Genomic DNA, 12,980 nt, shown 5'->3' on the forward strand with positions numbered 1-12,980 from the left:
AAAACAGCATTTTTCAATAATTTAGAATGTACCTCCATTGTCCCGCGAGTAAAAACAAAAAACTACGATTATGGAAATCTACGAGTAAGTTTTCCGATTAAATTTGAATGCAATCGCCTTTCTCCGTGTAACACTCGGAGCTTTTCGTAACACCCGATGATTACCGAAAGCTTTTCAGTGTTTATTGCCAAACAAACACACGTGTGCTTTATAATGGCGTTTCGTTTAGAAATTCGTATTGTCTTAATTATGGCAACCAAACGCCCCGCGGATACAACACCTGGATCGACTTTGAAAAAGAAGAAATACGCCTGCAAGTTTCAAGAAAGTTGGAAGAAAGACCATCCGTTCCTTGCTCGAGGGAAACGTGAGTCAGAAGTCCTGTGTACGCTTTGCAAAGTTTACATCAACATTTATTCTGGAGGATATTATGACGTGAAGCGACATATTAAGAGTGAAAAGCATTGTCAGGTTGCGAAGGAGATTTCATCCTTTCAAGCGATAACGTCCTTCACACGTGTGGAAAACCCAGCCGCATCCAAAGTGGTTGAATCAGAAACCTTGTTTGCTATGATGGTCACAGAACACAACTTGTCATTTAGTTTCGCCGACCACTTTACCAAGATGGTACCGAAGATGTGTCCAGACAGCGATATTGCGAAACAATTCAAGTGAGGAAAGACAAAAACGACCATGATCGTAAAGAATGCCCTTGCCCCCACCTTTGACACTGAAGTTACGGATATGTGCCAAGGATCGTTCAGTTTGCTTGTGGATGAATCTAATGATCGCGGCGACAATAAGAACTTGGCAATTCTTGTCAAGTGTGTGGATGACAATCGGGAAGAAATCGTCACGAAGTTCCAGGATATGCCTGTGTGTAATCTGTCATCAGCAGCGAATCTTTTCGAGGCCATTGACAAGTGTTTCGTGTAAGTATTTAAATTTTTTTAAAAAGATTTATCACCAAATTATATTATTCATCATTAATTTATTTTTAAAACCATGAATATGTTAAAACACCTGCAAGTAATTAAAAAGGATAATACTGTTTTCACACTAATATTGATACGTTTCAATGATATGTGATTCTAAATTGTTGTTTTAAAATATATTTTTGTTTTCTTAATAAAATTTCTATAACATTTGTAAACGTTGTGTGTTGACATAATTAAGTTGTTATTGTAAACTGCTTTTGTGTTCTATAAATAACAAACAATGAGGAGAAACTGATCATGGCCAAATGTTTGTTTTGAAATTAGTTTGGACTTTGCTTTGATTGTGAGTTAATCCCAATTGAATGACACCTGCTACTAATTGCCACCCTAATCATGCTAATCTACTTACAGAGACCGTGGTCTTGATTGGAAGAACCTGATAGCCTACTGTTCAGACAATGCAAGTGTGATGATTGGATGACACAACTCTGTTCTGTCAAGGATTAGGGAGAGGCAGCCGGCAGTTTTCGACCTTGGCTGTATTTGCCACCTGGCAAACCTTGTAATCAAGTCTGGTCTCAAGAAGCTACCACTCTCTCTGGACCACATGCTTATTGAGATTCACTTTCATTTTCACCTAAGGTACTATACTTGCTTATTAAACCCTATTCTTGTTAAACGTCAACTTTCATAAATCATTGATGTGTATTAAATCAATAAGACATTAACACATTGTCATCATATATTGGATGAATATTATTGCAGTGTGTTTTATTGTTTGTAGTGCAAAGAGGACAGAGCTCTACAAGTCCTTTCAGGAGTTCTGTGATGTGGAGCCAGCAAATCTCCCACATTGTCATGATGAGGGGTTGACAGGTCTGCCGTTACTAAACCTTAAATCTACTCCACTGTATAAACACTGCCTCCCGTATATATACTTGTCAACCATTCTCTGTACATTCACACCACCACCATTCTCGATTTAGCCATGACGGAGTAAACATCAAGGTTCAAAGTGGACAATATTATATCAATATTATATCACGCAGATCACTGCCCTAGAACAACATAGTTCTACTTCCTCCTCCTCAACTGGGACACCGAACTGACACCCCAAGTGGGATTGGACTGTAAACACTTCCCAAGCCGGCGGCCGGCAGCCATCTTGTCCAGCGACTGACCCCCCAGGGCCACCCCCAAGGACAAACATAGCTCGATAAGTGCCTTTTCTATCTCCCTCTCCCCTCTATTCTTTCTAAATTTACTTGGTAATTATTGTATCTATTTATACGTTCTAATACACCCAATTGATAGTACTTATTAGCTTAAATACCAATTCATTAACTTCTGTAGGCCATATTTTATATTCACTATATTTAGAACTGACATTATTAAAACCTTGTGTTATATTGCTATCACCTTGCCTATATCAATCATGTCATCAACTACCCCTCACCTACATCCCCCCACACTCCATATTTACAACACCTATACACTCAGACACCCATTTCCCGGGACTCACACCCACCCACAACCAAAACCCTGTCCCCTTTGATTTCGGAATAGACTTTCAAGAATTCTCTTTCAACCAACCCCACAGCAGCATCACATCCCCCAGCATCCAACCCCAAATTCCCCCTCACCCACCCCAAACACAACAAACCAAAAACAAAACAGCCCCCAAACCCCCATCCCCAAAACCCACAAAGTGACCACACCAATCCCCAGCAGAATCCTCGCTCACGACTAAGAAAACATGTGCCAAGCAAACACCCCCATCCACCTCAACATCTGAACAGACTCCAGCAACAAACCAAAACAAACTTATACTGCTGGCATTCTCAACCAACACCACACCACTCAACGACACCTTCTCAAACAATAAATTCGCCCTCTGCCTGCAAAAAGTACATATATCATAACAGATGTGGCAGGGGGTTTAAGATCACCTTTCCTTCACAAGACACACTCAACCAAGCACGCAGACAAACAATGATAGATGGTCTTAACATAACATGGCAAACACCAAAATGGCTCACATCTATACAAGGGGTTATATACATAGACCATAGGGACACACAAGAAGACATACTAGAGTACATCCAAACAGCAAACCAACTCCACACACAACCCCAAATCACAGATTACACCCATACCAGGCAGAACCACAACACAAACTATTTTCCTTACTTTCAAGAGCACCACACTACCCACACACATAATTTTCGGAGCACTCAGATACAAAATTAATCCAATAAGAAAAAACCCACCACAATGCAACATATGCCACTCTTACAACCATACTACAGCTACTTGCCGACAACCGCCCATGTGCCAGAAATGTGGGTCCCTCAGACATGAAACCCCAGAGTGCACATGGGCGGCCTACTGTATACAGTGTGAAGCCGAAGGTCATACAGCCACACAAAATACTTGCCCACTCAAACAACAACACATCCTCCGGCTCAACAAACACATCAAACAGGAACACTTACCCAAGCCGGCCAGAATACTACAACCATACAATAGCCATCCAGATTATGAAGATCTATCAGACACATCATCCTCCACATCACTACCTGCCCCTATCCCCCCTACCCAGACCCGACCCACCCAGTCCAAACGCAAACAACTCTTCTCCACTCCTGTCCCAACCCACCAGACCCTCCTCCACCCAATAAACACCATCCCACCCACCCACGTAGTAAACACTGTCCCACCCCACACAGACAACTCAACTCAAGCATGCCCCCCTCCAACAGTACCCCCACGCACAACACACAACACCCTCCCCAAGGCCACCAACCCCTTGCTACCTACACCTACCCCCCACCCGTCCATCCTACCTCCCCCCAACCCATATCCCAACCCAACCATACCCCCTCCCCCCGTCCATCCTACCTCCCCCCCAACCCATCCAAACCCCCATTCACACACTCTTCAGATCTGCCATACCAATCCTAGCCACCCAACTACAAATCCAATCCAAAACACACAAAGCCAAAGCACATTTATCTAGAAAACCACTACTCGCCCAGAAAATACAATCACTCAGGTCAACTACACCCAAACCAATCACCCCACAAAAACTACACTCCAACACAAACAAGATCATAGAATTCCTGTCAGCAGTTCTCCTTATCAAAAATCCCACCCCCCAAAAAATCCACAACATAGCCTTGGTGTCTAACCTATATCAAAAACCATATCACCACTTCCAAACTGCCATAAAAGCTCTCAAATAATAAGCTAAATTAATCCCAAACCCTTCTTCCAAATCAGCCCCATAGCACCATGCATTTGGCCTTAACATCCCCACAAATCTACAAAACAGAACATGGTGTTTTTGCAGTGGAACTGTAATGGTCTCAATACTAATGGGCATGAACTTAAGGCCCTCATCGCCCTAAACAAAATTGCCCCATATGTAATAGCAGTACAAGAAACAAAACTATCTTCCAAAAAAGCCTTCAAATTGCCAGGCTACACTTTCATTCGACAAGATAGAGCCAGACCACCCAATAAACCAGGCCCCCCCCCCCCCCCCCCCCCCCATGGAGGACTAGGCCTGTTTATCAAAAACACTATCCAGTACAAAGAATTATCCATCTTCACTCCTAATCTAGAAGTCCTGGCGGCTAACATCACCATCAATGACACTAAAATAACTGTAATTAACTGCTACCACACCAAAACCAAACCGTTTAACCCTGAAGATTTAGAAACTCTTTCCAAATTCATAGGCCCAAGTACCCTCATTCTAGGAGACTTTAATGCACACCACCCACTGTGGGCCACTAAAAATTATCAGGATAGATTTGAAAAATACATAATAGAATGGTTAGACACCAAAAATCTCATATGCTTAAACGACAATAGAGCCACAAGATTCCCTACCAGCCATCTACAATCTCCCACTGCTGTGGACCTATCCATTACCACCCCCCAACTCTTCCAAAAACTCACATGGGACCCCCACAATGACACCTGGGGTAGTGATCATTTCCCCATAAAAATTTCTATAAATATCCTCCCCGACAAGCCCCTATCTGACCCCAATCCCACTTCTGACTCCCCTAAACAAACTAAATTCAACTTTACTAAAGCTGACTGGCAGGAGTTCGCCACACTATGCAACCAAATAGACACACACAGCATACATAGTACTGACATCGATACCTTCAACACAAACCTTAGTAATACAATATACAACATATCCATTAAATGCATTCCTACCACTAAAATAAAACCTTCACATAATACAGTACCATGGTGGAGCCCTGAAATTATTCAATCTAGAAAACTTAGGAAAAAAAGCTCTCAATAAGGCTAAACATGATACAACTAAACTCCATTTGGCCCATAAACAAAGAAATCTTACCAAAGAACTAATCATGGCAACAAAAAGAAACCATTGGCAAACTTTTACATCAACCTTTAGGATGGGCAAACAAAATTCAAAAATTCTATGGAATAAACTTAAAGCAATAAAAGGCATTGCCAAATCTTTCAACTCGCCCAACTTTCCCCTACTTAAAACAGATAAAGAGAAGGCTAATGCCATGGCTGCCCATCTTTCGGCCGTAAGCAGGTCCGCCAACCACTCCAAACACATACAAGACACTATAAACACTCGACCTGCATTTCAAAACAGATCACCACTCTTGCCTTGCCATAAATAAACTCATCAACATCCACGAACTACAAAACGCTTTAAAAAGCAAAAACACAGCCCCAGCCACTGGATTAGACAACATAAGTTACAAAATTCTCAATCATGTCCCCATCAAAATTTAAAACTTAATACTTCAACTATACAATCAAATTTGGACTTTTGGCCACCTCCCCAAAACATGGAAAAATGCTCTAGTGGTGCCAATTCTAAAACCAGGGACATCCCCAAATGACCCTGACTCCTATCGCCCTATCTCTCTCACATCTCATCTATGTAAAATAATGGAAACAGTAATAAACAACAGACTAAAGCATAAAATACAAAACAATAGCCTTATAAAAGAGGACCAGAGTGGCTTTACAGCAAACAGACAGACCCTAGATCATATTTTAAATTTGGAACATGATGTCAGGACAGCTCAAGCACAAAAACAATACACTGTGGCCATTTTTATAGATTTTTCTAAAGCATTTGATATGGTTTGGCAACAAGGCCTAATTCAAAAACTAATAGATAAAGCAATTGATGGGAGAATTCTAAATTTCATTCATTCTTTCTTAAATAACAGAAACATAACAGTAAAATCAAGCAACACCCTATCAGACCCTCATACTCTTGAAAACGGCACCCCCCAGGGAAGTATCCTGTCCCCCACCCTATTTAATCTAATGATTGACGACATATTCCCATCTACCCCAAAAAATACCACCACAGCAAAATTCGCTGATGATATATCATTTTGGTCGTCATCAACATCCATAAAACAAATTGAAAATAGAATCAAACCAACTCTTTCGAAACTAGAAAACTGGGCTTCCCAATGGGGGTTCAAAATTAACACAAAAAAAACCATCGGCATTGTCTTCAAAAAACCCTTTATGCCAAATTTAACACCCAAACTTACACTTCTTAAAGAAAATATTAAATTCCAAAAAGAAGCAAAATTCCTAGGAGTCACATTTGACCAACATCTTACATGGGCTCCCCACATCAATAACGTGGTCAACTCCTGCCAAAAAGATATTAATCTAATGAGAGCCATCAGCGGCTCTCACTGGGGAGCTGACAAACAAACACTATTAAACATATACAAAACTCTCATTCAAGCAAAAATAGATTATGCCGCTCCGGTTCTCCACTCTTTAACAGATAAACTGGAAAAAAAGCTCAATTTATAACAATGTAAGGCCCTCAAGATAGCCCTGGGGACTAGAAATGGCACCCCCATTAATACACTCTAAATCATGACAGGCATTACATCAATACAACTTAAACGACATCAATCTATACTTAGTTACTGGGCTGGGGCACAACAAAACCTCATTTACAACGAAATACTCCATAAATACAAAAACTCAAGACCAGCTACCCTAAAAAAGTTCAAAAACAAGACAAACATAGCACCCTTCATAACACACCTACAAAATCTCATTAAAACACACAATCTAGAACATATAACTCACTCATCCCCAGACAACTCATACATTCTTGACCTCGATCCCCCCCCCCCCCCCCCCGAAACAGATACATCTCTAGCCAAAATATTCAACAAGCATAACAAACTCACAAACATAGAAAAGGGAACAATATCACTTAATTATATCCAAGACAACTGGCCGGAACATACACACATCTATACAGATGCATCATACAACAATAAAAACCAAATAACAGGGCTGGGTATCCATACAACACAGCCCACACAAAGCACAAAGAAATACCAATATGCAAACTATACACATACAAACACAGCAGAGTTATTAGCCATTCTTCAAGCCTACAAACAAGCAGAAACATCAAACCATAACAAAAACATCATCATTTCTGACTCATTAAACTCAATAAAACAAATAGCTGACAAATCTTCCAAATGTAGACCCGATTTAATCAAACAAATAATAAATACCCACACAAAACTCAAAACAGCCAACAAAACAATAATATTAGTATGGATACCCAGCCATACAGGCATACCAGGAAACCAAATTGCAGACCAAACAGCAAAAATAGCTACAACTGACCAAATACCCACTTTACAATTTCACACAAGCAAAACAGAAACAAAAACACTAATAAAACACAATATAATACAACAAAACTTTAACAATAACATCCAAAAATGTAAGTCCCAATGGATCAAAACACTATTCACCAAACCAACAACAAAAAAGAAAAACTACACAAACTCCATCTTAGCAGACAAAGTCATAAACAGAATACAAAGCAACCAAACCAACTTAAACGCAACACTATACAAGCAAAACAGACATACAAGCCCAAACTGCATTCACTGCAATACAATAGAAGACATAAAACACATATTCACCACCTGCAGCAAATATAAACAACAACAGCTAACACTATACAACTCTCTCCCACCCAAATACAACAACAATATTACAATGCTATTCAAACCCGACAATCCACCAGCCACTTACCTACAAATAGCCAACTTAATAGAAAAAATTTAGACCCTCCCAAACAAACTCAGCAAGTAACTCTAACATTAACAGCAAAACTCTAGATTCGGATCGGGATCGAAATTCTCAGCGCGGACTGTCTTCTACGACGTCCGCGCCTCAAAATTCTATAGCGGATTGTCTACAATGACGTCCGCGCACTCAACCCATAGCGCGGATTGTCTACTCCGACGTCCGCGCCACAAACCCACATATCCATTCATAGTATCTTTATAGCCGTTTAACCAGCCATCCACCCATAGCCGACAACAACAAGCCCACTACCAATCACGCTGACACACAGCCTTGCCCCCACCACCCACCCACCATACATTACTTACACATATCCATTACCTTTTCCCCCTTATAAGTTATTTTATTCTTATTATTAGTAGCTATACATCAGCTTAACTGATTACTTCTGTCACTCTACCTATCCTAGTTATTATACCCCAAATAAACCTGGCTAATGTAGAACTTTTTATCCCTCCTCGGCTCTCTATGGCCACTAAAACCTCAACCTCTCTTCTCATTACTTTATCCCCCTTCACTTACAGTTTTTTGGGCTAGACGTTTATACTTATTCCCATTATTTTATATTTTATAAGAACCGTCTGCCCCGAGTGCGAAATAGCCAGAGGCTGAAGCGCTCGTAAAATCTCCAAATATCTCTCTCTCTCTGTACATCAGGTTCATTCAAAGTTGTTCGTTGGTTCAGGTTACACGTTCAGTGTTCATTCATTCTCAATGTAGGAGTAAACGTCAAAATCTTACAGCGGATCACTATATGACATATAGATAGTCCCCAGAGCTCTCAGAGCACATATCTACCACTTCCTCCTCCATCGGGATATCGAACAACCCTTATCAGTGGGATCGGACAATTACCAAGCCAAGCCGGCTGCCGTTGGCCATCTTGCCTATCGCCTCACCCCCAAGGTTCACACCCACGGACAATCAGATCTCATCTCACGAGCGTTAAGTGCCCTTTTCTATCTCCTTCTCCCCTCTATTTCACTTCAGATTTATTCTAAATCCTTATTTTTATACCCTACTATATCTAATTGATATTTCATATTGATATAAAGCTCAATTTATCAATTATTCTGTATCTTATCTATTGTTCTGGATTCAACACCCAGTGTTATATCATCAATTCATTGTCTCCATCAAGCAAACATGACATCAACTACTCCCACACCTGCGTCCCCTCACACAGACTCCATCTTCACAACACCCATCCACTCAGACACTCATTTCCCAGGACTCAAGCCCACCCACAACCAAAACCCTGTCCCCTTCGACTTTGGGCTCGACTTTCAAGAATTCTCCTTTGACCAACCCCATAGTAGCATCGCCTCCCCAAGCAATCAACCCCCAACCCCCACCCACCCACCCACCCCAACCATCAACAAACAAAACCAAATCAGCTCCCAAACCCCCATCCCCAAAACCCACTAGGCGCCCACATCACTCCCCTACAGACTCATCGCTAACAACCAAAAAATCATGTGCCAAACAGACACCCCCACCCACCTCAACAACAGCCCAGACCACAGCACCTAACCAAACCAAACTTATACTACTAGCGTTCTCAACCACAACAACACCACTAAATGACACCTTCTCTAACAACAAGTTTGCCCTCTGACTGCAAAAATCCCAAATAACTTACAAATACATAAACAGATGCGGTAGGGGGTTCAAGGTTACCTTCCCATCACAAGACACCCTAAATCAAGCTCGCAGACAAACAATGATAGACGGTCTCAACATTACATGGCAAAAACCAAAATGGCTTACATCAATACAAGGGGTTATATACATAGATGACAGGGATACACGGGAAGACATACTGGAATACATACACACAGAAAACCAACTCCATACAGAACCTGAAATAACAGACTACAAGAGCATAAACAATAGAACACCCATACCAGGCAGAACAACAACACAAACAATTTTCCTCACCTTTAAAAGCACCACACTCCCTACACACATAGTCTTTGGAGCACTCAAATACAAAATCAACCCAATAAGGAAAAAAACCCCTCAATGCAATATATGTCATTCATACAACCACATTACAGCCACCTGCCATCAACCGCCCATGTGCCAGAAATGTGGATCCCTCAGACATGAAACCACAGAGTGCACATGGGCAGCCTACTGTATTCAATGCGATGCCGAAGGACACACAGCCACGCAAAACACTTGCCCACTAAAACAAAAACACATCCTTCGGCTAAACAAACATATTAAACAAGAACACCTTCCCAAAGCGGCCAGACTTATCCAAACATACAATAGCCTACCAGAATACGAAGACATATCAGATACATCATCTTCATCATCACTACCTGCCCCCATCCCCCCCACCCAACCCAGGCCCACCCAATCCAAACGTAAACAACTCTTCTCCACCCCAGTTCCAACCTCCCAGACCCACCCCCTCCAAACAAACACCATCCCCCCCACCCCTTCAATAAACACTGTCACATCCCAACTAGCTATCCCAACACAACTCTGTCCCCCACCAGCAGTACCCCCACCCACAACTGTCCCCTCCACCCCCCCCCCCCCCTCCCTCCCCATCACTCAACCAAGCCAAGCCCCTCTTCAAACATTCTTTAGATCAGCTATACCAATCCTAGCCACACAATTGCAAACCAAACCCCGAATACACAAAGCCAAAGCACACCTATCGAAAAAAACACTCCTTGACCAGAAAATCCAATCATTAAGATCAACAACCCCCAAACCAATCACCCCTCAAAAATTACACTCAAATACAAACAAAATCATCGAGTTCCTGTCGGCAGCCCTCCTCATTAAAAGTCCCACCCCCAAAACACTCCACAACCTGGCCCTGGTGTCTAGCCTCTATCAAAAACCTTATCAACATTTCCAAACTGCCATAAAAGCTCTAAAATAATAACCCAAACCAGTCCCAAAACCCCTCTTGCAAATCAGCCCCAAAACACCATTCATTTGGCTTAAACATCCCCACTTAACTTCTAACTCAGAACATGGTGTTTTTACAGTGGAATTGTAATGGTCTCACCACTAATGGGCATGAACTTAAGGCCCTCATCGCCCTAAACAAAATTGCCCCTTACGTAATAACTGTCCAAGAAACAAAACTATCTCCTAAAAAAGCCTTCAAATTGCCGGGCTACACATTCCTTCGGCAGGATAGAGCCAGACCCCCAAATAAACCTGGCCCCAGCCCATGGAGGACTAGGCCTTTTCATCAAAAACACCATTCATTATGAAGAACTACCCATTCACACCCCTAATCTAGAAGTCCTGGCGGCTATTATCACTATTAACGACACTAAAATCACTGTAATTAACTGCTACCACACAAAGACCAAGCCGTTTAACCTTGAAGATTTAGAAATACTGTCAAAATTCATAGGCCCAAACACCCTTATTTTAGGTGACTTCAATGCACACCACCCACTGTGGGGCACTAAAAATTATCTTGATAAATTTGGAAAATTCATAATAGAATGGTTAGACATCACAAATCTCATATGCCTTAACGACAATAGAGCTACTAGATTTCCCTCCAGCCACCTCCAATCTCCTACAGCAGTTGATCTATCCATCTCCACCCCCCATCTCTTCCATAAGCTCACCTGGGACACTCACAGTGATACCTGGGGTAGTGACCATTTCCCTATAAAAATCTCCCTTAATATCCTTCCAATCCAGCCCCCTTCTGACCCCAACCCCACTTTAGACCACACTAAACAAACTAAATTCAATTTCACTAAAGCTGACTGGCAGGAATTCACCACATTATGCAACAAAATAGACACCCATAACATACACAATGCTGACATCAACATTTTCAATACAAACCTTAGCAACACACTCTACAACATAGCCGTGAAATGCATACCCACCACCAAAACAAACCATACACACAACACAGTACCATGGTGGAGCCCTGAAATCATAGAATCTAGAAAACTTAGGAAAAAAGCACTAAACAAGGCAAAACATGATAAAGCTAAACTTCATTTGGCCCATAAACAAAGAAATCTCACTAAAGAATTAATTAAGGCAACCAAAAGAAATCACTGGCAAACGTTTACATCAACCTTGAGGATGGGCAAACAATATTAAAAAATACTGTGGAAAAAACCCACCTTTCGGCTGTTAGCAGCTCCACCAACCACTCCAAACACATACATGATACCATAAACACTCAACCCGCATTCCAAAATAGAACCCCCCACACACATCTACCAATCAATAAACTCATTAACATTCACGAACTACAAACTGCACTTAAAAACAAAAACACAGCCCCAGCCACTGGATTAGACAACATTAGCTATAAAATCCTTAATCATGTCCCCATCAAAATTCAAAAATTAATACTACAATTATATAATCAAGTTTGGACCTCTGGCTACCTCCCCAAAACATTGAAAAATGCATTAGTGGTGCCAATTCTGAAACCAGGGAAATCCCCAAATGACCCAGATTCCTATCGCCCCATTTCACTCACGTCACATCTATGTAAAATTATGGAATCAATAATTAATAATAGACTAAAGCATAAAATCCAAAACAATAGCCTCATTAAAGAGGACCAGAGCGGCTTCACAGCAAACAGACAGACATTAGACCATATTTTAAATTTAGAACATGGTGTTAAGACAGCCCAAGCACAAAAACAATACACTGTGGCCATTTTTATTGACTTTTCTAAAGCATTTGATACGGTTTGGCAACAAGGCCTAATTCAAAAATTACTAGATAAAGCCATTGATGGAAGAATTTTAAATTTCATTCACTCTTTCTTAAATAACAGAAACATAACAGTAAAGTCAAACAACACACTATCAGATCCCCACATCCTAGAAAACGGTACCCCCCAGGGAAGCA

At 41.3% G+C, this 12,980-nt stretch overlaps 1 protein-coding gene across 2 annotated transcripts in view; it reads right to left on the reverse strand.

The window, feature by feature from the left end:
- The window catches only part of LOC139473774 (E3 ubiquitin-protein ligase SHPRH-like), a 361,380-nt gene that overhangs the window by 51,328 nt on the left and 297,072 nt on the right, over positions 1–12,980 (reverse strand). The gene's annotated exons all lie outside the window — the stretch shown is intronic.

The sequence above is a fragment of the Haliotis cracherodii genome, unplaced genomic scaffold, assembly GCF_022045235.1.
Source record: "Haliotis cracherodii isolate W230 unplaced genomic scaffold, xgHalCrac1.p SCAF_3, whole genome shotgun sequence".
Taxonomy (NCBI): domain Eukaryota; kingdom Metazoa; phylum Mollusca; class Gastropoda; order Lepetellida; family Haliotidae; genus Haliotis; species Haliotis cracherodii.